The sequence below is a fragment of the Phodopus roborovskii genome, unplaced genomic scaffold (genome assembly GCF_943737965.1).
Source record: "Phodopus roborovskii unplaced genomic scaffold, PHOROB, whole genome shotgun sequence".
NCBI classification, from domain to species: domain Eukaryota; kingdom Metazoa; phylum Chordata; class Mammalia; order Rodentia; family Cricetidae; genus Phodopus; species Phodopus roborovskii.
In genome coordinates, this window is record NW_026126578.1 from 1,264,645 (window position 1) to 1,286,941 (window position 22,297).

The following is a 22,297-nucleotide window of genomic DNA, read 5'->3' on the forward strand; positions in this document are numbered from 1 at the left end:
ATTTTCCTGGCTTGTTTTGGTAATGCTCACGTGAGGTTTGAAAGCACTTTCATGTCCTGTAAGTCAATGACTGAGTGGGTTGGTAAGCTGAGGATTACTCAAATCATTCTCTCCACAAACACACACCTTGGATGTTAAAGATACAACTGCATGTGAACCCTGCTTTTTCTGAATCCTGCTTCCCTTAGTACATCCCGCTTTCTTTAGTAGGAGGGGACCTGTGGGTGGGTTTCTCAGCAGATGAATTTAGAACTTCGTCCAAGTCGGCAGCCGTGCACTGCTGACAAAAACTGTTTCTATTTGTAGGGCTTCCCTGGAGTAAGCTGCTGTGCTAGTTTAAGACTTTCTTCAGACTCAGTCTATAATACTGTCTTGACTGCAAAGTCCTCTGGTTTCCCTGCATAGGTTAAAGTCACACATGGCCACTTTTATGGTGGCTTATCATTTCTTTTTACTGGGTATGTGCATGTATATAGTATGTGTACATGTATATGATTGCATATGTATAGGTAGGTACATTTGTTCATGGCACATGTGTATATACATGTCAAGGCCCAAAGGTGACATTGAGTGTCTTCTGTTGTGTTCCCCTTTATTTACCAGGCAGGGTAAATTGACCTTATCAATTCTAGTTAGTCTAATTAGCTAGCATGCCTCGGGAGTGCTGAAATTATAGGTCAACACTCCTGCCAGGGTTTTATGTGGGCTTGGGGATCAGAACTCGTGTCTTCATGCTTTTATACTAAAGGTTTTAACCACTCAACTATCTCCCTGCCCTTGGTCGTCATAATTTGGAGTTATCTTAGGAATCTGGTTCTCAGTTTTCTGAATTAGCATTGTCCAGTAGAATATAACATGAGCTGCAGATTGAATTTTTAGTCAGTTTAAAAAGTAAAAATCGGGGTTGTGGGGGTGGGGGAGTCATTTCAATTGTGAAATCTAATCTATTCAAAGTATTGTAATTTCATCATGTAATAAACATGAATTATTGAGTGCTTTTGATGTTGTTTTTAAACTAAGTGTTCAAAATTCACTGTGTATTTTACAACTACTTCACATCTTTGTTAGGACTATCTGTGTTTTAGGTGCCTAAATGGATCGTAGATACATATCTAGAAAAATTCTTCCCATGAAACAATATAACAGAGAAGTAGGAACTCTCCTCCCAACCCATGTTCATAAAGGAGAAGTCACTCATTCTAGCATCCATCACTGTCAGCATAACCACACATCAATTGTACATCATTAGGAACCTCTTTTAGCAAAAGTACTTTCCTGTGATCTAGCAGCTTCCAGAACTTGCTAAATGTTGAACAATACTATGTGCACACACTGACATAGAAAACTGATCTGAACAGCTAAAATGTTGGCATGCTTGGAAAAGATGCTTATGAGATCTACAAATATGTGCAGACAAGAGTAATTTTTTGTTATTTCTATAGCATTCTTTTTTGTTTTGTTTTTTATGTATTTATTATTTTTTCTTATTTTACATATTGATCCTAGTTCCCTCTCTCTTGCTCCATTCCATGGCCTCCCATCCTCCCTCCCATCCCATTCCCCCCACTCCACAGGGAGGGTGAGGTCTTCCAGGAGGGATCATCAAAATCTGTCAAGTCATTTGGAGTAGGGTCTAGGCCCTCAAGAGTAAGTAATTTTGAGTCTAGAGAACTACAGTATATAAACATAAGTAAGACATGGTCTCTGACTAAAATGTGGGGTTAGGGAGGGGAGAGCAAGGAACGGTAAAGCAGGTATGGGGGCTTGTGTCTAATGTGTGATGAGTATGGGAATGAGCCACCTGTTCCTTTCAGCTATGACCAAGTATTCTTTGGGAAACCCACATTACAACTCCACTGTTCCCTAGTTAGAAGCTCATGAAGTAATCCCTTCTCCTTCTTCACCAGTTATATTATTATCATGGGCTAGTTCATTGGAATTAATTGACAGACTCAAAGGTCCTTGGAAATTGGAACGAATTGTTTTTATGGGGGAAAGGAGAAACGATAGATATGAAAAGGTGGATTCTTCTGTTGTGGCAAGTTAGGGGTTTTCCTGACGAGGAAGAAAACACAGCGTGAAACATCAAACACTAGATTTCCAAGACCAGCTGATTGCGTGCTTTCTAGGAAGTAACTCAACTTGCATGCCTTCAGCTTCCCGTGGGCTATAAAGAAAGATTCCTTAATAGGAATTGATGAAATGATAGACTTACACAGCTTAGAAGCAATGCCTTGGACACAACATGCACCTATGAGATGTTGACCGTTAATAGCTATTCTGCTCTCATTTGTTCTTAAAGTTTTGAAAGGCTGTTGAATCAAGCAATAGGGAAAGGCAAAACTGTGGTGAAGAAATGACAGAGGTTTATTTCCCTAAGGTCTCAGAGGCTGCTCCTAAAATGGGGTGGTGGTGGTGGTGCTCCTATAAGGAAATGGTGAAGTACAGTTAACAGGTGGCGCTGCAATGGAGACTGAAGTTAACCTGGTTTCTTCTGGTCCTGAGCCGTGCACCTGCCACACAGAACAAACCCAGAGTTGGTAAAACACTATAGCACGAGTCGGGAAATGTATGCAGGCTGAGCTCAGAAGAACCATTTGTTAGCATTACAGGGATTACTGCTAGTAGCAGATCTTTAGGAGGAGCAGACAGCTCCTGCTTAGGATGCTATGATATATTTTGGCGCGCTCTCATGTCCTGGCACAGTGCCTGGCCTGGCACCTAGATGACACTCGGGTAACGTTTGTGGAATGAATACGTGTAATCTGGTTTTAGGGTGTGGGGCAGAGAAGAAGAGAGTAGGATGACTTTGCCTGGGATTCAAGCACTTCTTCCAAAAGCCAAAGCTCTAAGCACATTTCAGCCTAGCGCCCAGACACTACTTGGTGGTGGGATGAAACCCATTTCACCTCAGAGGCAGGGGATGAAGTCTGGGAGCGCGCCTCCCCTGGTCGCAAGTATCTCAGTGTGAACAGCTCTCTCCGAAACGCTTATTTTTCTGGTTTGCGGGTTATTTACTAAAGCGTTTATAGATTCCAGGAGCAAAGGGGCTGCTAGAAACAGGGTCAGGGCCGAGGTCGCGGTTCGTATTTGTTTTCTGCTTCGCGATGGCAAGTAACAACACGGTTTCTTTATTTGTTCAATGGAGAGGGTTGCGTTTCTTTTACTTCCCACCATGAGAAGAAAGACAAGACCCAGCTCGGATTCACAAACAGGCTCTCACACGGTAAGCCCAAGTCCCCAATAGCCCAGAATTAGTTTTTCATACACACACCAGGAGGATTTAATAAAGGACTAGAACAGATTTAATAAAGACAAACTAGCTTCTTTAATCCTTGACCACAAACACCAGCATTTTTGTGCCCCGAATTTCTGAAATTCTTGGCTCCAGGACACAGGGCGCGCGGGGGTGGGTTAATAGCTTGTAAAAACTTCCCAAAGCAGTAATCCCAGCTCTTCCCTTCTCCAGCCCCTGGTGACACCTGGATTTTAGGAAAGCGAAGATACGATAGTCAGAAGAGAATGGTTTATAGGGGTGACTGTGGGTCGCGTTTTCAAACGGAGCGAGTCGGATGTTCAGACACAGGTTCGCAGCCCTTGGCGATCCCGCTGGACGCCCCTCCCCCGTCTCCGCGCGCGTCTATTTAGAACCCAGCCCCGGAGTCCAAGGGCTTCTGGGATCTGTAGTCCTTCCTCGCAGCCCCAGGCGCCCGCACGACCTGGGACTAGAACTACATTGCCCAGGGAGCTTCCTGGCCTATATAAGCGGTCGGGCGCCGCTTCAAAGTGCAGTAACCATGTGGATGTTCTGCTGAAGCGTTTCCTCAAGCCTGCTGGGGTGGGAGGAGAGGAGGTGGTGGTGGTGGTGGTGGAGGAGGAGGCGGCAGGGGGTGGAGAGAAAGAAAGCGCACGCCAAGAGGAGGTGTGGGTGTTTCTCTCCCATCCTAACGGAACGAGCTCCCTCTTCGCGGACATGGGATTGCCCAGCGGCTGCTAACCCCTTTCCTGGTCCTGCTCCCCTAAACCGGCGTGGCTCCCCGGTCACCAAGGTAGCTGCTGGGGCCGGGCAGAGGGCGCGGGGAGTTGGCGCTGGCTCCCGTGCGCAGAAGTTTTTGCCCTGATCTCTGGGAGTTCTTGGTGGCTTTGCATGCACTTGGCGTGTATTTTGGGGCTTCTTTCCCTGCGAGCAATTTCGGGAGGAGGTCTGATTTTTTTTCAGGTTTAAGCAATACCAAATGTCCTCCACTCTAGTGACCGGCTTCAACCCCCTTTCCCTTACTGAAATGGCATTCCCCCAAGTTGGAAACTGTTGGAGTGGCTGCAGGAAATAGTTACCCCCCTCCGCCGGGGGGGGGGGGCAGTTCAGGGGGTGTCATATGAGTTTGCTCAAGGAAATAATCTTTCTAAATATGTAGCTAGTCCTGTTGTGCCGCATGGCTGGTAAAATAATGCATGCGTGGGGGGCCCCGTGGGGAGGGTTTAAAAAAAAAAAAAAGGAAGAAAACCGGAGGAACGGGGGAGTGGTGAGGGAAAGTGTGGACCCAGCTTGTGCCCAATGAGGATGCGGGTTTCGCATACTTGGCCTCCACGCGGGGAAACAAGTGCTTTGGGATCTCCTCAACACTTCCCTTAGTTCCACCTCTGGCGTGTTCGAAGTTCCTGCGTGCCTGATCTTTCTGGTCAGCTGCGTACGGGGAAACAACCAAACTGGGTTTGCTGTTATCTGGGGGGCAAGAGATTCCGCCAACTTGGCTGCTAAATTGGGAGGTGGGGAGTGGGATCTGCAGGGAACGGAGGTTAAAGAAAAAAAGTCGAAACTCGCGTTTGGGAACCTTTCTGATAGACCCTTGCAGGGTTCCTTACTCAGTCTTCTTTCTTTGTAAATATTTAGGAGCTGACTACAAGGGAGTACGATTCGCATCCTTGGCTGGGCGTGCTTTGGCTACAGAGAGCCTGACCTGGGTCAGGTGAGTGTGGAAGCTATTATCAAAAAGGGGATTTGTCCTAAACCTTTTTGCAAGTCCTCTTGTAGCAGCCTTAGAGGTAGAGTAGGGAAGAGAAAGAAACTGTGGTCACAGTTGGTCATGGTCTTTGGTGAGTAAAGATACAGTTGCAGCCACTCTTGAAGGAATTGAAGCAGCCTGATGTTTCTTTGGGGGGGCGGGGGCGGAACAACATCAAAATGCAGTAATTGGGACTACTCCCCAGAGGCATGCTCATTATTTAAATGCAAAACGGTGCAGACTTTTTCCTTTGCCAGGGTCTTTAAGCAAAAGTGAAACACTCCTCCCTTTCACACAGCCACTTTGTTCTCCCTTGCGGACATGCACGTAGTCAGTGGGCTGGACTGCAAGAAATGAAAGTGGGAAATAGAAGGAATGAGAACTTCACAAAGGGAAGTTAGAGCTTAAAGGATAACACAGTAGCTTCCAGGATTTGCCTGGAGCCGCCTGAATGTCAAGGAACCCAGAATGCACCTCTTGTTTTGATAGCTGGTTTTGGAAGAGGAGCTGAGGGTACCGTTTCTTGTCTATATAGTGGTTCCTGTTTTTATTTTATTTTAACCCCCTAAAATGGTCACAGTCAATTTCTAGAAAGTAGAGCCTCTGTAGGTGCATAGATACCCCCATGGTTGCTGGTTTGTCCATCAAGTTTTTTTTTTTTTCCTTGTGAATGTTTGTGAACCAAGTAAACAACAGGTTAATGGGATGGGGGAGCTGTGGGCAGCTGGTTCTTGGTAAGTTCTTTAATGTCCTAAATATTTAGCAGTTCCCTGGGCTACAATCTTGGGGCTTTTCTAATTAGGGAATAAAAGCCAGATACTTCATTATGGTAGTACAATGCTTTTTGTTTCCTGTTGATAAGATCCTCAGGGGTGCTGGTGGAGCTGGAAGCTTTTGGATGGGAAGGTTAGTTCTTCTGTGGTCTAGTGTTGACCAAAGATTGGGGTCAGTCCTTTCCTTGGAGTGAGTTACAGACAGGGGGCAGCTGGCTAACAGACTCTTCTCTGCCTGATGCCTAAAAACAATGAGACTGCCCCATTAGGTTGTAGTAAGCCAGGTTCAGAGCTGTGTGTCAAAGGGAAGGCCTTAGATATGGGTAAAGAAACAGATACAGCCCAGGCCTTAATGTGTACTGCTTATGCTTAAGTTTGTGGAATGCTGGGGAGAGAGAAGCTAGGAGAAATAGTAAGCATGTTGCTCTTAATGCAGTAATTCTTATTTATGTCCCACCAATGATGCACTAACTATATTTACCCTGATGTTTGAAGAAACCGTTACAGCCACCGGCAGGGCTAAAAGGACCTAGATAACTGTAGAAGGATTTAATGTTGGGCTGAATTCATTTTGGAAAGCCTCAGGCTGAAAGCTTGAGTCAGGACAGTTGGAGGATACCCAGAGGAAACCCAGAGTCCACGTGCTGCAGCACGAGGCCTTTCTCATATTTGAGGTATAACTTGATTATTCATGCCGAGGCATCTGAACAGGTTGAAAGAGTCAGGTGTGTCTCTGCCAGAGTGATTGGAGAGCTTAAACTTCAGTTCAATCTGTGGAATGTTAGTGGCTTGTCCTGTGGCCTGATTTGCCTGGTAGCAATGTTTTTCTTTTCTTTTCTTTTCTCTTCTTTCTTTCTTTCTTTCTTTCTTTCTTTCTTTCTTTCTTTGAAATTACTAATTCTTCATTTCTATCAGTTGTGTTGATGTATACTTGTTATGAGCATGTGCATCGAGAGTACAATCTGCTCTTGAATTAAATCAAATTGGAACAGAAAATCCCATCAAGATTTCCTTCTAAATCAAGCGGGGAAAGTTTTTTATGTTCCAAATGGTCTCTCCATGAAAGTCACTGGGGTGTTACCATCCATTCAAACACGGTGATTCTTTTTTACCAGCCTTCCTTGAAGAGTGTGAGGTGCAGTGGTTGCTTGGAAGAGAAATAGGTTAATGCCACAAGAAAGATCTGTTGACTTTGCCCTTAAAGTGTTTTCAGCTGTAAAACACTAGGCTGTGGGGGTGGGGGCGGGAGCGGGACACTCTGGGACCAATTCAGTGGGGTACAAGGAACTGACTTGAGAGACATCCACATGGCTTTTTAGCTAATAATGATCTCATGGAATTTTAGTTTGACTTTTTTTTTTTTTTAATACAAGAAACTCTTTAAAAACAAACCAAATGAAACAACAGATACCAAATATGAACAACAGGGGGAAAAATCCACCAAAATAAAAGCAGGCCTGGAGTTAGGTTTCTAGGTCAAGCTGTCCTTGGGCATTTCTAACTAAGGAATCTACACAAGGACAGTGTCCTGTCTTGTCTGCTATTGGTTTGATCTTTTAAAAATAAAATGCATTGGATTTGCAGATTTCTGATAACCAGAATTGCATGCAGTTGTGTTAATTGTTTTTTTTTTCTATTTTAGTTTGATGAATGCAATTAGGCTTGAGGTCAGTGATATGAAGGACATTACTTAGTCTATGCTATGACTTATTCTAGCCATGGCAGTGTCTGTGGTTCTTCAATGATCGCTAATGAGGGAAGAGCTGAATAAACTCCTGAAACCAACACCTGTTAAACCACAGACTTCCCTAGACTTCTCACAGTTGGAGGCAGTTGGTGTGATCCATGTACCTAACATAATTTCACCCCTGTTAAAATTATGATTCAAGTGTTCTGTGTTGCTTACTCAGCAGCTTTCTTGAGTACCTGCTATGTACCAACTGTGTTCTAGGTGCTTGGGGTATAGCCATAAGCAATCAAGTTCTGTTCCTCAGAGGTTTAAGTCCTAGCTGGTGGTAAGCAGTCAATACAAACAAGCAAGTAAATATTACAGTATGGCAGGCGCTAAGTGTCATGGGGGAAAATCAAGGAAGGAGAGGATGAACAGAGAACAACAAATACGGGCAAGATTCAAAGACATCAAAACCCTTGTGTATCATTGGTGGGAATTTGAGGGGAAGCTCTTAGGTAGAACAATATGGTAGCTCCTGAAATATGAAACAGAATTATATGATTTGACATTTCCATTTTTAAATATCTGAAGAATTAAAATCAAGGACTTACACAGTTTGTTTTATGTTGAAAGTTGCCTCACTCACGTTAGCCAAGAGGCAGAAACAAAACCCTAAAGTGTCTATTAATATATGAATGAAAAACAAAGTGCTGTTTATGTGTTCAGCAAACTCAGTCCAGAAAAGGAAGAAACTCTTTTCACAGTGCATTCAAACCACGAAACCATTTGCTAACTGAAATAAGCCAGCCATCAGCAGACACATAATGTATGATTGTCTTAGTGGGAAGTCCCATATGAGCAGTCAGATGTGTAGGGACAGAATGTAGACTGGTAACATTTCAGAGGCTAAAGGAAGGGGATGTTGGATTAATGAACCCAGACTTTCTGTTTATAAAAATTAAAAGTTCTGGTAATGGCTAATACTGGTAAATTTTTTTTTTTTTTTTTTTTTTTTTTTTTTTTTTTTTTTTGCAATACACAGATAAGTAAAAGACAAAAGTTTGTGGGGTGTGAGGGTTGAATTGGGGTTGATAGTTAAGAAAGTGCTCTTTACTGTTGTGACTTTGAGCAGAGCTCTGGCAGAAGGTGGCTGTCTCCCCATGATGCTATTCCTGAAGTCCAGAGTAGAAAGTGTGGTGGCCCCGAGGTGAAAGGAGGTAGGGCATGTTGGAGTGAGGGCAAGGGGCTGCAGTGGCTGCAGTGGCTGCAGGTAGGGAGCAGGGGGAGGGTCTAAGGTGGAAGGGTAGTCAAGGTCCAATGGTGAAGGCCAGATTTTGCACATCAGCAGTTCTGAGGATTTCTGAACCCTGACAGGGTCCCCAGTGTGGTTTTCAGTATTGCTGAACTTGACTGTGCTTTCTAAAGAGACTGGCTAGGCTGGCAAGACCACATACCAGATGGAAACTTGATATAGGGGGAATGGGGGAAACCTGGATTTCCAGAGTGGTTGTCATGTGACATTTCCTGGCATTGATGTTTACTTAAGTAGGGAAGGAGTCTCCTAAGCTGAAGAGTAAAACCCACCTTTGCTTTGCTCTGCAAATTCTAAGAACCAGCTGGTGGTCCTGGGCTCCACCAGCCTTCTGCTGCTGTCACCACTCTGCTGCCCATCATATTTCACTTGGGGGATGACCTGACCCTGAGCATTATGTTTCATCATCTTTGAGAAGTTCCGTATTAGTGATTCTCCTTGAAAACTGGAAAGATGCTGTCACAGGGGCAGAACTAAAATTCCCAATTGCATTATTATTGCAAAGATTACCCATTCATTGTCAAATGCTAGGAAGCGATGGGCAGGCCATACAGATAAAACAGTGTGTCTGTCTCAGCCATCCTAGAGTTAAATCTGAACTTTTCACTATAGGTAGAAATTAGCTGTGTATTTAATAAGACTCACACCCCTTCCATTTGCTGGCTTCTCTTTGGTATTCAGACAGTTGAGTCTCTTGCTAGTAAGAAGATAACCTATATTTCCTTTCTCCAAAGGTCCATCCCTCTGATGGGATTTTATATCATTAATTATTAATTAATTATTTCGTTAGTTGTTTAAATTTTATGTGTGTGTGAGTGTTTTGCCTGCATTTGTTTAAGTGTACTGCAGGCATGCCTGGTGACTTCTGAGGCCAGATCAGGCACTGGATCCCCTGAACTGGAGCTCCAGATGACTGTACCACCATGTAGGTGCTGAGAAACAAACCACAGTCCTCAGGAAAAAGGAGCAAGTGCGCTTCACTGCTGAGACATCTCTCCAGCCCCTGGTGGGATTTTATTCAATATGTATGAAATGAGTACAGTAGAATACTACATCCTTCACAGTTGATCATTTGTTGACCAATGTAAATGTTCTCAATTGGTGTATTTTGTTCTTTGAAGAAAATGAAATGGACGTTGAAACACTGTTTACTTGTAAACTATCTTATTACAGAAGAAATCCAAGTAATTACCCTGTATAGCTATAGCATTTCTCATTTGTTAGACTAGGCTAACCCTGTGAAGTAGGTACTCTCTTATGTTTTTGTTGTTGTTCCTTTGTTTTGTTTTTTGTTTGTTTGCTTTTTTAAAAATATGTGCATTCTAGGGATTGACTTAAGTCCTCAAGTTTGCAAAGCAAGTGTTTTTTTTGAGCTATCTCCTCAGCCCTGTTTGCTTGTAAGGAAAACTCTTTACCGTAGAAGATCTCAAACATAAGCCAGTGGCGTGTGTTGTGGTGTCGGCAAGGCCAGAAACTGGACACTGGATTTAATGGAACTAGAGTTACAAGCCATTGTGGGCTGCTGCACAGTGTAAGTGCTGGGAACTGAACTTGGGTCTTCTTTTAGAGAAGCAAGTGGTCTTAGCCATTGAGTCATCTCTCCAATCCCAACAGTAGCTTCTTACTACATGGAACCCATTTTGTTCATCATTCTCTGTGCTAACCATTGTTAACTCACCACTAACTTGTTCCATCTTCATCCTCACACACTTTCCTCTTTAGTCTTTGGTAAGTTTGAAATCCATCTTGGACACACTAAAGCAACTGTATTCTATCAAGAATCCTTAGGATTTCAATTCTTTATGTAGGTACATAATGAGATACTTTTAAGTCTGTAGCACTGGATGTTCTTCTATGTAGGTGTTGGGGAGGGCATGCCATTGGCATTTATTGCATAGAAGCTGTGACTGCTAATTCAGTAACCTACAATATATCATATTTTAGTATTTAGGTATAGAGACCCACTTCAAGTCAGATTCTTTATTTTTATTTGTTTTCCTTCAGGGGCAGAATATTTCAAAATACTGCTAGTATCACTGTTGAGTATCTCTGCATATGGTATTCTTTAAAAGAGCCATTGTGAACCCACAGATCTTTGGGTTTTCTACACTTTTCTTCATGTAGTTACTTTATTCATCTTCCTTCCATCCCCCTTTTGTTCTTCTAATTTTGAGACAGGGTTGCTGTGTAACCCTCGTGGGCCTCAACTTGATCTCCTGACTCAGCTTCCTGAGTACAGGGCTTATATATAGTGGTGTGCCACCATCCCCAGCCTTGTAGCTAGTGATGTCAGTTAGAGTTCCTGAGACTTTTGACAAAACCTTGAAAGTTCTCATAGTTTTCTTCCTTTCTGTGTGACAAGATGTTCCAGGCTTATCTTTTATATTTCTTGTCTCATACCATGAATCGCCTTTTCATCAGGAAGCCCTTGTACTTTTGATAGGGAAATGGCATGAGACACCTTTGCTTAGGACCACAGGAGCATTCTTGCCCTCATCTTGTAGGTGATAAAATAAAAATTAAAACATCTGAACATTTCCCTCTCTCTCTTTTGAGACAGGGTCTTCCTATGTAGCTCTGGCTGTCCTAGAAGTCACTATTATAGATTATAGATCTAACTCACAGAGATTATTCTGCCTCTGCTTGAAAGAGCTGGGACTAAAAACTTGTGTCATTGCTTGTGACTTACCTGAATGTTTTCATTTTAATGTGTCTTTGTTTATCTCAAAGGAGTCTAAAAGTAATCTGAACTTAAAAAATAAAAGTTGATTTGACTTTCAGTGTATTCCTGAATAAGCAAAAATGCTATTCACACCCCTTAGGGGAAGTCGGACCTTGCTCAACTTATGCAGTGAAGCTGGATGGATAGAAGTCGTCCAAGCATACTCCAGAGATATAGACAGGAGGCATCTTGGGAATGGATCCTAATTCTAAATATTAAGTTTACTTGCATTATATATTGTCTCAGACAATAACTTCAGTGATTTTGTGCATAGAAATAGTTTTATGGTGTGGAATTTTCTTTGTGGTGTCATGTCAGCATTCAAGAAGTTATGGAATCTTGAGCATTCTGAATTTTGGATTATCCTGGCTCAACCTGTACTGAAACTGGGCTGTCGGAATAGCTCAGAGGCAGAGTATGTGCTTATTGTGTGTGAAGCAGCCCAGTGCCAAGATAACTTCAAAATAGACCCATTCCAGCAACTAACCCCCACCCCTGTACACACAGAGAAAGAGGGAGCACAAGAGAATACATTGTGTTGTTAAATTCAGTATTTCTCTTGCTGTTGGGTTCAGTCTAAAGTTTGAGAAACACTGTTACTTTTTTTTTTTTTTTAATCCACATGGTCCATGGACCAGTCACCTGGGAACTTGTTATTTGTACTCTCAGGTCCCACCTAGACCAGTATCATCTGACATTTAGGAAGACCCTCAGGTGATGTGTACCCTTCCATACTTGAGAAAGTCTGTCCCAGAGGATTCCTGCCCAGTCCTGTTAGTAATAGCCTTTTTTATAGTTCCTGTGTTGGATGGCTGGTTCTTACCTGTTGAAGCTCACCTTTGTGCACAACCCTGGCAGCCTTCTCCTTTTCAGGTAAATGAAGAGAGAGGCTAACTCACCAGGCATAATTCTGTCAAAAAAAAAAAAAAAGGAAGCTCTGTTTTTACTTTTAAAGATGCTTTATGGCTTTGCATCTAGAGGTAGAAAGAGACCGCAAGCTGTCTGTGAGCCCAGGGGTCATGTAGTCACATGAAGTAGTAAGGGCAGCTGCATTTTAACTTGCTGCCCATAGACACTGGGGGAATTGATGGTTGAAGACTTCTCTTATCACAGAACATCTGCACCCCTGGGTATAAAGTTACTCATCAGAAAAACCTAAGCGAAGGAAAATAGCACCAGCCTACAAGTGTCCTTGTTCATTTGTATGGGGAAGGGGACTTTTAATCTGGGAAGCGATTTTTTTTTTTTGCTTTATAAAGACAGTTTAAGAGCATTCCATATCTATTTTGGAATAGAAAATGACTTAGGGATGTTCATTTATTTGCCTTGTCTCGTGTGTGTGTGTGTGTGTGTGTGTGTGTGTGTGTGTGTGTGTGTGTGTGTGTGTGTTCTGCCTGCATGTACTTCACCACACTCTCCATGTCAAGTTCTACTGTTCCCTAGGATCTCACCCAAATTCTTCCTCCTCTGTGCAGCTTTTCCTTTTACTTGAGACTTCTGTCATTTGAAACTCTGTATCTTGATCTCTGTTTTCTTCACCGCAGTGTTTTGTTTGCTTAACCCTCAAGAGTCCCTAGCACATTGGAAGAGCTCACAGTATATTTGCTGAGTGAAGTAACCCATACCCATTCTGTCTCTGAAGGTTGCAGGCTCTTTCTCAGAAGAAACTAATAATGATTTGTACCTCTCTGTGGATGAAATCTTTTCTGGGTTGCCTTATTACTTTGAAAACCCCTTTTGGTGTGCAGAAAGATGTGAAGAAATTGTAGAAATGTATTAAGCTTCTCTTTTGGTAGGGTTGTGAGCTGTTGCTCACTACAGCTCTCTAGAGGACACACAGCTCCAGGAATTGCTAGTGAAACTGAGAACAGGGTAGTGAAACTTGCTGTTGTACTTGTTGCACCTTGGGGTACCACAGGATGGGGTCTCCTGAGCCATCCTCCTTTTACTGCTTCGTAGATATCAACAAAACATGGAACATCTGTGAGTCTGTTTCCTCTTCTGTAGATTAGGTATAAAAATACCTGCTTGGGGCTGGGGGTGGGGGTGGGGGTCTGGGAGATAGCTCAGTCAGGAAAGTGCTTGTTCTTTAAGCATGAAGACAGGAGTTCAATCCCCAGAGCCACACACAAAGCCAGGTGTGCTGGTGTGTGTTTGTAATCCCAATGCTGGAAAGTGGGAGGTAGATCCTTGTAACTTACTGGCCAGCCAGCTTGTCTTCATCAGGGAATCCCAGCCAAAGTGAGCGTTTCTGTCAAAAACAAAAAAAAAAATAAGCCAGGCGGTGGTGGCACACTTTAATCTCAGTACTTGGGAGGCAGAGGCAGGAGGATCTGTAAGTTCAAAGCCAGCCTGGTCTGCAGGGTAAGTTGCAGGACAGCTGGAACTACAAAGAGAAACCCTGTCTCAACAAAACTAAACCAAGACAAAACGCCAGCAAGGATGAGGGCTCCTTGGGAACAACACTGAAGATTGACTTTCCGTCTCTGCACACATATCACACAAATACTGTTCTTCACCTGAGACATTTGCTTTGGGTCATTATCACCAAATTGTATAATCAGATTGGAAAAGAAAATATATAGACCTATCCCTAGGGCCGGGATAGATCTCAACTAGGAAGGTTATTTTTCCTTGTCAGGTAGGTAACCTGTGGGTCTTGGGGTGAGGTCCAGCTGGTAGCCTGTGGGTCTTGGGGTGAGGTCCAGCTAGTAACCAATGTAGAGGCCTGGGATGATGGCGTTCATTGTGTTATGGCAGTGGTTCTTAACCTGTGGGTCATGATTCCTTTGGGAGGGTCACACGACAGATTTTGTATTAAGAATAATAACAATAGCAAACTTACAGTTATGAAGTAGCAATGGAATACTGTTTAATGTTGGAGGGAGAGTCACCACAACATGAGGAATAGTATTAAAGGATTATAGCATTAGGAAGGCTGAGAACCACTGTGCTGTGGTGCTTAGGAAAATGTCTTTCTCATGAAGAACTGCTCCAAATGTCAGTCATACCAGGATTGGGGAGCCTTGTGGTAGAGTAGGTTTCCAGATCCAGTGAAAATGACCTCTCTGAAGAAACTGATTTAACTTGGTTTGCTAGTTCAGTTTAGGCAGGCAGAGGGCTTTCTTCTGAAGCTGGGGCTGACTTTCCCTTTAAAAATGTGTAAGTCACATTTATTTGTTTCATATCTATATGTGTATACACATGCATGTTTATGTGCATGCCATGGTGTTTGTGTGCACATGTGCATATATGTACATGCATGCCAGAGTGTATGTGTGCACATGAGCATGCCCATGGTGCATGGATCTAACTCAGGCTTTTAGTTGTGGCAGGGGCAGAAACCATCTCAATGGCTCCCCTTGAACTTCTTACCAAAATAAACAACCTCTTCCCACCTATCACAAGTGCTGGTCATGTTATCTGAAGCCCTGTGGTCTGTCATTGCGACCTCCATGAAATCACCAGACAGTTGTGTTGACTGGTTGGTTTTTTTTTTCCCCCACATATATAATGAGTACTGTTGGCTCAGTGCTGTTAACTACCAATTCCTCAGCACTTTACCTGGCCAGTTCTGAGCTTGTGGCTGCCTTCTCTTAGTGAAGTCTTGGGGGAAACATAAGAACATATAGCCATACTGGCATCTTTTCTGAGGAATAGCTCTTTGTAGAAGGTGTACCTGTTTCCAGGTACTTTGTAGATGTATGTGGAAGGCTAAGTAGATTTGTGTGAAATATGCAAGGGGCAGCTTTCTGGAGATAGACCTAGAGACTTGTGCATGCTTGGCAAGCTCTGTACCACTGAAATGCATCCCAGCCCTGAGTGGCATCATTTAAATAAACTGTTGCTCAAAACTTCAGATTTAGAGTAACTTTCTGAGGTTGGCAGAAAGAGACTTGGATCTTCTGAGATGATCATTTCCTTTAGGACTGACTGAAAATGAAAGCATTTGAATATGATTCCTATGTCCCGAGCAGTGGTTTTTTAATAGTGAAATTAATTACATGACAACAGGAATGTGGTGTTTCCAAGGATGGTTTCTGATAGGTCAAGGCAGCAAGGAGTGGCCTGTGTAATGTGTGGTGAGGCTGGGATAGCATTCTGTCCAACTCCAAAATATTCTACTGCTCCTCCTACTTTTGCAGTAGAAATCTCATCCAGCATCTTTGCCCAAAGGGAGTTCAGAAATTAACCCCGAGAAAGTGCAGGAACAGAAACAGCTAGTTGTAAAGGAAACCTTTTCCTCTGTCTTGGGAGCACCAACCATAAAAGTGTTGGGCTTTCTCTACTCTGGGTTTACAGCCATATTACCATATTTGTCCCCGGGTGAGGACATGGTGAGGAGACTTCTGCTCCCCTGGACAGTGTTTCCTTGGCCTCTGGCCAGGAGATTGATCACATGCCAGGCCACCCTTCCTTGTTGGGGCATTCCTTTCTCTTCCTTCTGGAAGACCTCATGGCTTGCCCGACTCTGCCCATTGCTAACCCCTCCCAACTGGAGGCTGCTTGACCTGACAGTGACATGGTGTCTTTTGAACTGTTCATTGGTCTCAGTTCTGGGAGACCTGCTTGTATTCCAGATGCTTTTAAAACACATCTTCACATAAGCCCCTCTTTACCTGTCTAACTTTAGATGAATCTTTTTGATGTTGTTATTATTTTAAATGAGGCAACATGGAATTAGTGCTACAGGACTTTGGCAAGGACTCTGTTTTTTTTCTTTTTGTTTTTTGTTTTTGTGCTATGCAAAAGCATCCTCACTGCTCCTCCGTGCATGGTACTTTTCGGTTTTATTAGAAATAGTACAGGAAATGTTCTGCTGGAGTTGGTACTGGCGTGGTTATAGATGTGTAACTTGTAGTATGTCCCTTTCCTAAACTTGTCATTTGGAGTTGCTGGTTGGAAGGGCTTATCCCTCAACTGAATCTAAGAAGTCTGTAAGCAAACAGCAGAGCAGAAAGTACAGAGACAGAGAGCAGGAATGTCTCCCCTGTTCTGTTTGCTGTGTGCTAAGCACACATGCTGTTTTTTTCCTTTCATTTAACCCCCAGCATAGCTTTATATTGGGTACCTTACAGAAGAGGAAGCTGCGGTGACTGAGTAACTCTGTCAAGGATAGTATGAGTAGAGGTAGGAGTGGGGCTGGGGTGTGGGCAATGGAAGAGCACATGCGCCTGCAAAACAAACGAACAAACAAAGCCCCCAAAACAAAAAAAGGTGGTATGTGGGGGAAGCACATGCTTTACTCTGGTTTGTGTCCTGGGGCCTGGCTCCACACCTCTAACTTTGTTCTTTCCTCCCCTATACCTTTTTAGTTTGTGGCCTGATGTCTGCTTTTGAACCTTTGAGCTCCTTCCTGCCCTTAGAGCCTTTGAACCAGGACTTTCCCCGTCTACAGTGTTCTGCCTTATTCCCATCCCCTTTCCCATTGCCTCTTTCTTCAATTTCAGGTCTCAGTCTAAATGTCATCTGGTTTTTCTGACCAGTGAAAATTAGGCTGCCACCCAGTTCTATGGTCCAGCTTAAATTCCCCCTCTTTTTTGGGGGGGGGTGCTGTTGGGATGTAACCAAGGTCTTATGAATACTAGGGAGGTACTCTCCCACTGATACAAACCCCTAGGCTGGTTTTAATTCTTTGCATGTACTTATAGTGACCATATTTACCTTGTTTTAATCCTGTTTACTGTCTGCCTGAACTTGAATGTGTGTCTTTAGGACAGGATCCTAATGTGTGTTGAATGTGTGTGTCTTTAGGACAGGGTTTTAGTCAAGTGTCCTTGTCAGTGTCTTTGCAGGTGAGTCACAGCCAATGCCAGATCAAGTCTCACAAAGAAATTTGACTTAGTATTGTTTCCAAATCCTTGGATCCCTTTACATGCTCAAAAACTGTTATTTACATGCTTAAAAACTGTTAAAAAAACTCCAAATACTTCCATTGATATGACATATGTTTGCCTATATTTATCATATTATAAACAGAATAGGAAATTATTTTTAGAAGTTACACATGCACATAGTAATTTTTTTTCAAGTGAGAAAATTAAAATATTCTCTAGAACAAAACAAAGCAAAATTTAGCAAGAATGCTATTGCTGAGTAGTTTTGTAGATGATTTTAAGGCCTGTTTGAGCAGGAGAGTTACATAGCACACATCTTTATTGGCCTTGAATCTGTCATGTCTTGCAGCCTCTGGGTAACTCTAATGTACACACAAGAGATAGAACAAAGAGACAAATGCCTCCATGGTGTTGTCAAATTAATTTTGCCTTTGAAATCTTGACTGAAAGGGTCTTGGGGACTCCCTTGAGGCTACTGCCTTATGGGATAGATGAATCAGTCGTTTAAGATGTTGGATATGGTAGGGAGGGAGCTTCTCAAACTGGGAGGTGCTAAGGTTCTGGTGGCAGGATGTAACCCAGCATCCCTAAGTCTAGAGGCTATATCATTTCTTCCTGTTCAGGAAGAGATGCATGGTCATGCATTTCAGAAGTCTTAACAAAACTAATTGCTCTGAGAACTTGGAAGAGAGTAGTGCTTGTCATCATTCAGTTGCCAAGGAGCAACATAGCAAACAGCCTAGACGATGTGCAGTGGGAAGGGTCATTTGGTGACTGAGAATAGCAGCTTGAAAAAAATGCATCTTCCTTGACAGCTGCTACTCCAGTCTCTACTGTGTTCTTCCAGCATTGGCTACTTAGTATTCTACTATGGAAACTAGATTGTCATGGCTGGAAGTGTATCATTGGTAGGATGCTTGCATAGCATGCATGGGGCACAGAGTACTGTCCCTAGCTGTCCCTAGCACCGGGGAGAAGTCCAGTGGAAATTCTCTTGACTTGAGGTTTTCATTTCAGTCAGACTCTGCTGCATTTGCAGTTATAGGGGGTCAAGGTGGATGTTGTTGATAATGTACTGGCCTGCTGAGGTGTATGAGAGGGTAAATAGTTCCAGTTTCGACTTCTGGGAGTATTTTGTGTATCCCTGGGCTGATGGCATGCAAGTGTGTTGCTATGAAAAGTTGGGTATCAAAGCATCTGTGGGGGGCTTGGCCACCAGGAAATGGTGTGCTAGGGAGGCCTCTAAAGGCCCCACCAAAGGTCAGTGGACTTTGTGTCCTTTCCAGTTACTGAAAGGCAACTGTTCAGCTCCAATAGCCAGGTGTCTTCATCTTAGCACAGAAAATGCCTGCTATTTTTGGCACAAATGTGCAAATATGTGGTTTTTTTCTTGTCTTGAAAGTAGACTTTGCTCTGTAGCCTAGGAAGACCCAGAACTCACTATATATCCTGGTCTGGCCTGCCACTCATGCTAAAGCCCAGGTTTGAACCTGTGGTTCTGAGGTTCACAGATAAGTGCTAAGTTGGCTTCTGTTTTCCTTGAGCATCCTGTCCATTTGTAAGGATCCTGTGACAAATGACAGCTGTGGTATTCTGGTGACTTCTCTTCAGTTAATGAAAGTGTTCTAATTTAGACTCAGTTTGAGGAGTTCCTAACTTTTACATTCTGAGTTGTGTGTGTAGGCGAAAGTTAAAATAAAAATTTTAAGGAAAAAGAATGTAAGTGCTATTATTTAAGTGTGTGCAGGAGATATAATGGATGAGAAAATGATAATAAATGAGCCACCCTCCCCCCCCCCCCCCACGATAGGAGCTTTTAGAAAACAAAATGTAAAACCTATCTGGAGCTGCTTAAAATGAAATGAACATAGTTCTTTTTCAGTTAGGCTGTGCTTCAGTCTGTTTTTACAGCAAAATGGGAGAGGTTTTAAATAATTAAATTATCAGCCCTTTGAAGAGATCACTACCATCCCCCCCTCCCAGCAGGGCCTCTGGTTTGATGTGGGAAGAAGAGGGAGAGAGAGGGAGTGGAATTGTGGGTTGACTCTCTGGGTGGTGTGAATTTGGGTACCTGGGACGTGCTGTACTGGCAACAGGCACCCCATGGGCTTGCAGAAGATTTAAATATCTCGGGGCCTGTGTTTTTTCCAGCTTTTTTTTTTTTTTCTTTTTTCTTAGCAGTATCAACCAAGTAAAAAATGTATTTCAAGTAGAGGATTTGCTAGTTAGGGGCAGAGGGGAATGAAAATGTGGGAGAAACTAGAGTCAGTGTTTCGGTTTCACTCTTGTTCGAAGATGCAAAGTGAGCACTTAAAGCCGGGTATTATGTTTGAGCCCTTTTTTGTGGATTGTTTGGTTTATGCCTGTAATAATACTGAAAGATGAGAGAATTACTCCCTCCTTCCACCATTTTTTTTTTTTTTTATATCTAAGGGAGCTGTGGCTCAGAGAAGCTAGGCCACTTGTTTAAGGGCACACAGCCAGAGCACACACAGCAGTCTGTGTTTCTAAGCATATACTCCTGTCAACCTTAACACGGAGTGGCGGTCAGCAGGGATGAGCTCAGAGCAGCTGTCTAGGAATAAAGAGAAGTTTGCTTGCTTCTTGTTCTTTTATTTCTCACTGAAATAAAAGGCGTCTGAGTGCTGTATATCATTGATCTAAGGGTTTAGAAAGTTAGTGTTAATTAGCTTTAGAAAACAACCATCCCCAAATAGTATCAGATAATTTTGGCCACAGATAAGATGGCACCATGGTGACATGGAATCCCAGTTTGGCTGTTTGTCATGTCCCAGGTGCTAGGTTTCTGTAATCATGAGACAACAGTGGTCATTCCCTGGTGGGTTTGCAGTGTGGAGGAAAGAAATTAGAGAGCAGTGATGGATTAACAATGACGTAGGTCCAGCAGGGTGACAGGGTTGCACTGGAGAGAAGTGTGGATGCATGTCACTCTGGTTTGGGAGCAGACAAAGCTTCTTAGATGTGGTAGCTGGGCTGTAAAGGTGTTGGGGTTAGCCATATCTGTCGTGTGGGGGAGGGAAAGGAGTGTTAAAGTAGTAAGAACTATGGGGACTCTGGGAAATGTTCACCATGACTGTCATGTTGAGGGTGGAAGGGAGGACAGGCAGGGCTGGAAGAGTGGAAGAGGTTTTTTCTTTTTCTCTCTTTCTCTCTTTCTCTCTTTTCTTTTTCTTTTCTTTCTTTTTTCTTTTTTTCTTTTTTTTATTCGAGGTCTCTGTTATGCAGTCTCAAACCTCCAGACCTTTCCGTTCTCTGATCTTCAGACAGGCTTTATTTGTACAAGCAAGGTATCACCACTGTAAGGATTCAGGCATCATGCTAGATACTTAGACCCCCTCAAAGGGCCCTGTGACTTGTGCCTATGTCATGTGCTACAAGGCTGTGTCCATATGTGCAAGTTTTCCCTTTTAAGTGAGCATCTCCCACCTGTTTGCCCTTCTCCCCCATTTCTTTCTCCTTTCCCCTTCCATCTCTGTCCCCAGTTGGCCAACACCTACCCCTCCCTTTGCTCCCTTTCCCCAGTAGACTCCAGGTGGGTTTTGTGGTTTGTGTTTCTCTCCTGCAGCTGCAGCAAAAACGACAACCACACCTGTGCCCAGCGACTCTCCTGTTCCAGCCTCAGGAAGAGCTGGGATCACACCTGACAGGTGTATACATTGCGCCTGTCTCTGATTTCAGAACGTTGTAAGAACAGTCTGGTTGATGTTTCTAAAAGATCATGCTGTCTGTGTTCAGAGTAGATTAAGGGGAAACCCATAGCTTCAGAAAAATAAGTAGATTTCCAGGTGAGTTGAACCCACACCCCACACCTGCCTCTAGATAGATGGCTATGAATCTGGCCCACTTAAAACGTGTTTTTTTTTTTTTCCAGTTTTGTTTTTGGTATAACTCAATGGTGTAGTTTTCAAGTGTGAACTTTAGAGATGTCAACCATGCATTGAGATGTGAGAAGGCTATACCCTTTTAATAGTCTAGTTAAGAAATGAAACTTGGGGCTGGAGGGATGGCTCTGTGGTTAGAGCACTTGCTGCTCTTGTGGAAGATTTGCTTTCAGTTCCAGCACCCATATGGCTGTTCACAACTACCAGCAGCTTAGTTCTAGAGGATTCATTGCCCTTTTCTGGTTTCTGAGGGTACTGCATGCATGTACTGCACATATGGGTAGGTAAGCAGTCACACACACATATATGTAAATAAATAAATAAAACGTGGTATTTGGGACTGGCAAGATGGCTCAGTGGTTTTTTTTAAAGTGCTTGCCATGCAGCCCAGATTCCCGGAACCCATTTAAATGCCAAAGCCACATACCTATCTGCATGTAGTTCCAGCCTTGAAAGATGGAGACAGCAGCCAGTGAGACTAGACATCGGAGAGCTCTCAGTTTCAGCAGAAGACTGGGATGGAGTGAGGATGATTTCTAACATCAGCTTCAGCCCCCGATGGATGTGCATACACATTCATATGTACCCTCACCACATATGCATGTGTGTATACACATGCACATCACAGGCATACACACAAAGGAAATGGTGGGGGTGGGGGGTGGGGGGAAGAAATGACACTAGCTGAGACCCCGGTGAAAATGAGGTGAGGTTAAAAGAACTGAAGGGTTTGGTGATGTTGGGAGTTTAACATCAGACACTTGATGTTCAGTTCATCCTCTTCAGTTTTTTATTTGACATACATTTTCTGAGTACCTGCTGTACACAAGGCATTGTGTTGGAGATGCAGTTGTGTACAAAGCAGTGCTCTAGAATTGCCTTTCCCTCAAGGGTGTCAGACAAGCATCACACAAATAGATGTGAACTTGTAACAGAGATGCAGGCTGAGAATGAGAGCTCTCACGGGCTGAGTCTGTACAAGTTACCAAAGCATTTGTCCTCATCCTGCGAAGGCCTGGTAGGAAGAACTGTTAAATTGATATCTGAAGGGCTGTTTTTTACCACAGCAAGAGCTG

At 43.3% G+C, this 22,297-nt stretch overlaps 1 protein-coding gene across 10 annotated transcripts in view; it reads left to right on the plus strand.

Annotated features, from left to right (window-relative positions):
• Window positions 1–3,873: 3,873 nt before the first annotated feature.
• Itpr1 (inositol 1,4,5-trisphosphate receptor type 1) overlaps window positions 3,874–22,297 on the plus strand; it is a 332,548-nt gene continuing 314,124 nt past the window's right edge. For 9 of the 10 annotated variants that reach the window (XM_051203747.1, XM_051203749.1, XM_051203751.1 and 6 more), the window contains exons 1-2: window positions 3,874–4,049; window positions 4,892–4,967. The gene's annotated coding sequence lies outside the window, so the exon portion shown is untranslated. The remainder of the gene's footprint in view (window positions 4,050–4,891; window positions 4,968–22,297) is intronic. The other variant, XM_051203748.1, reaches the window with a different exon arrangement.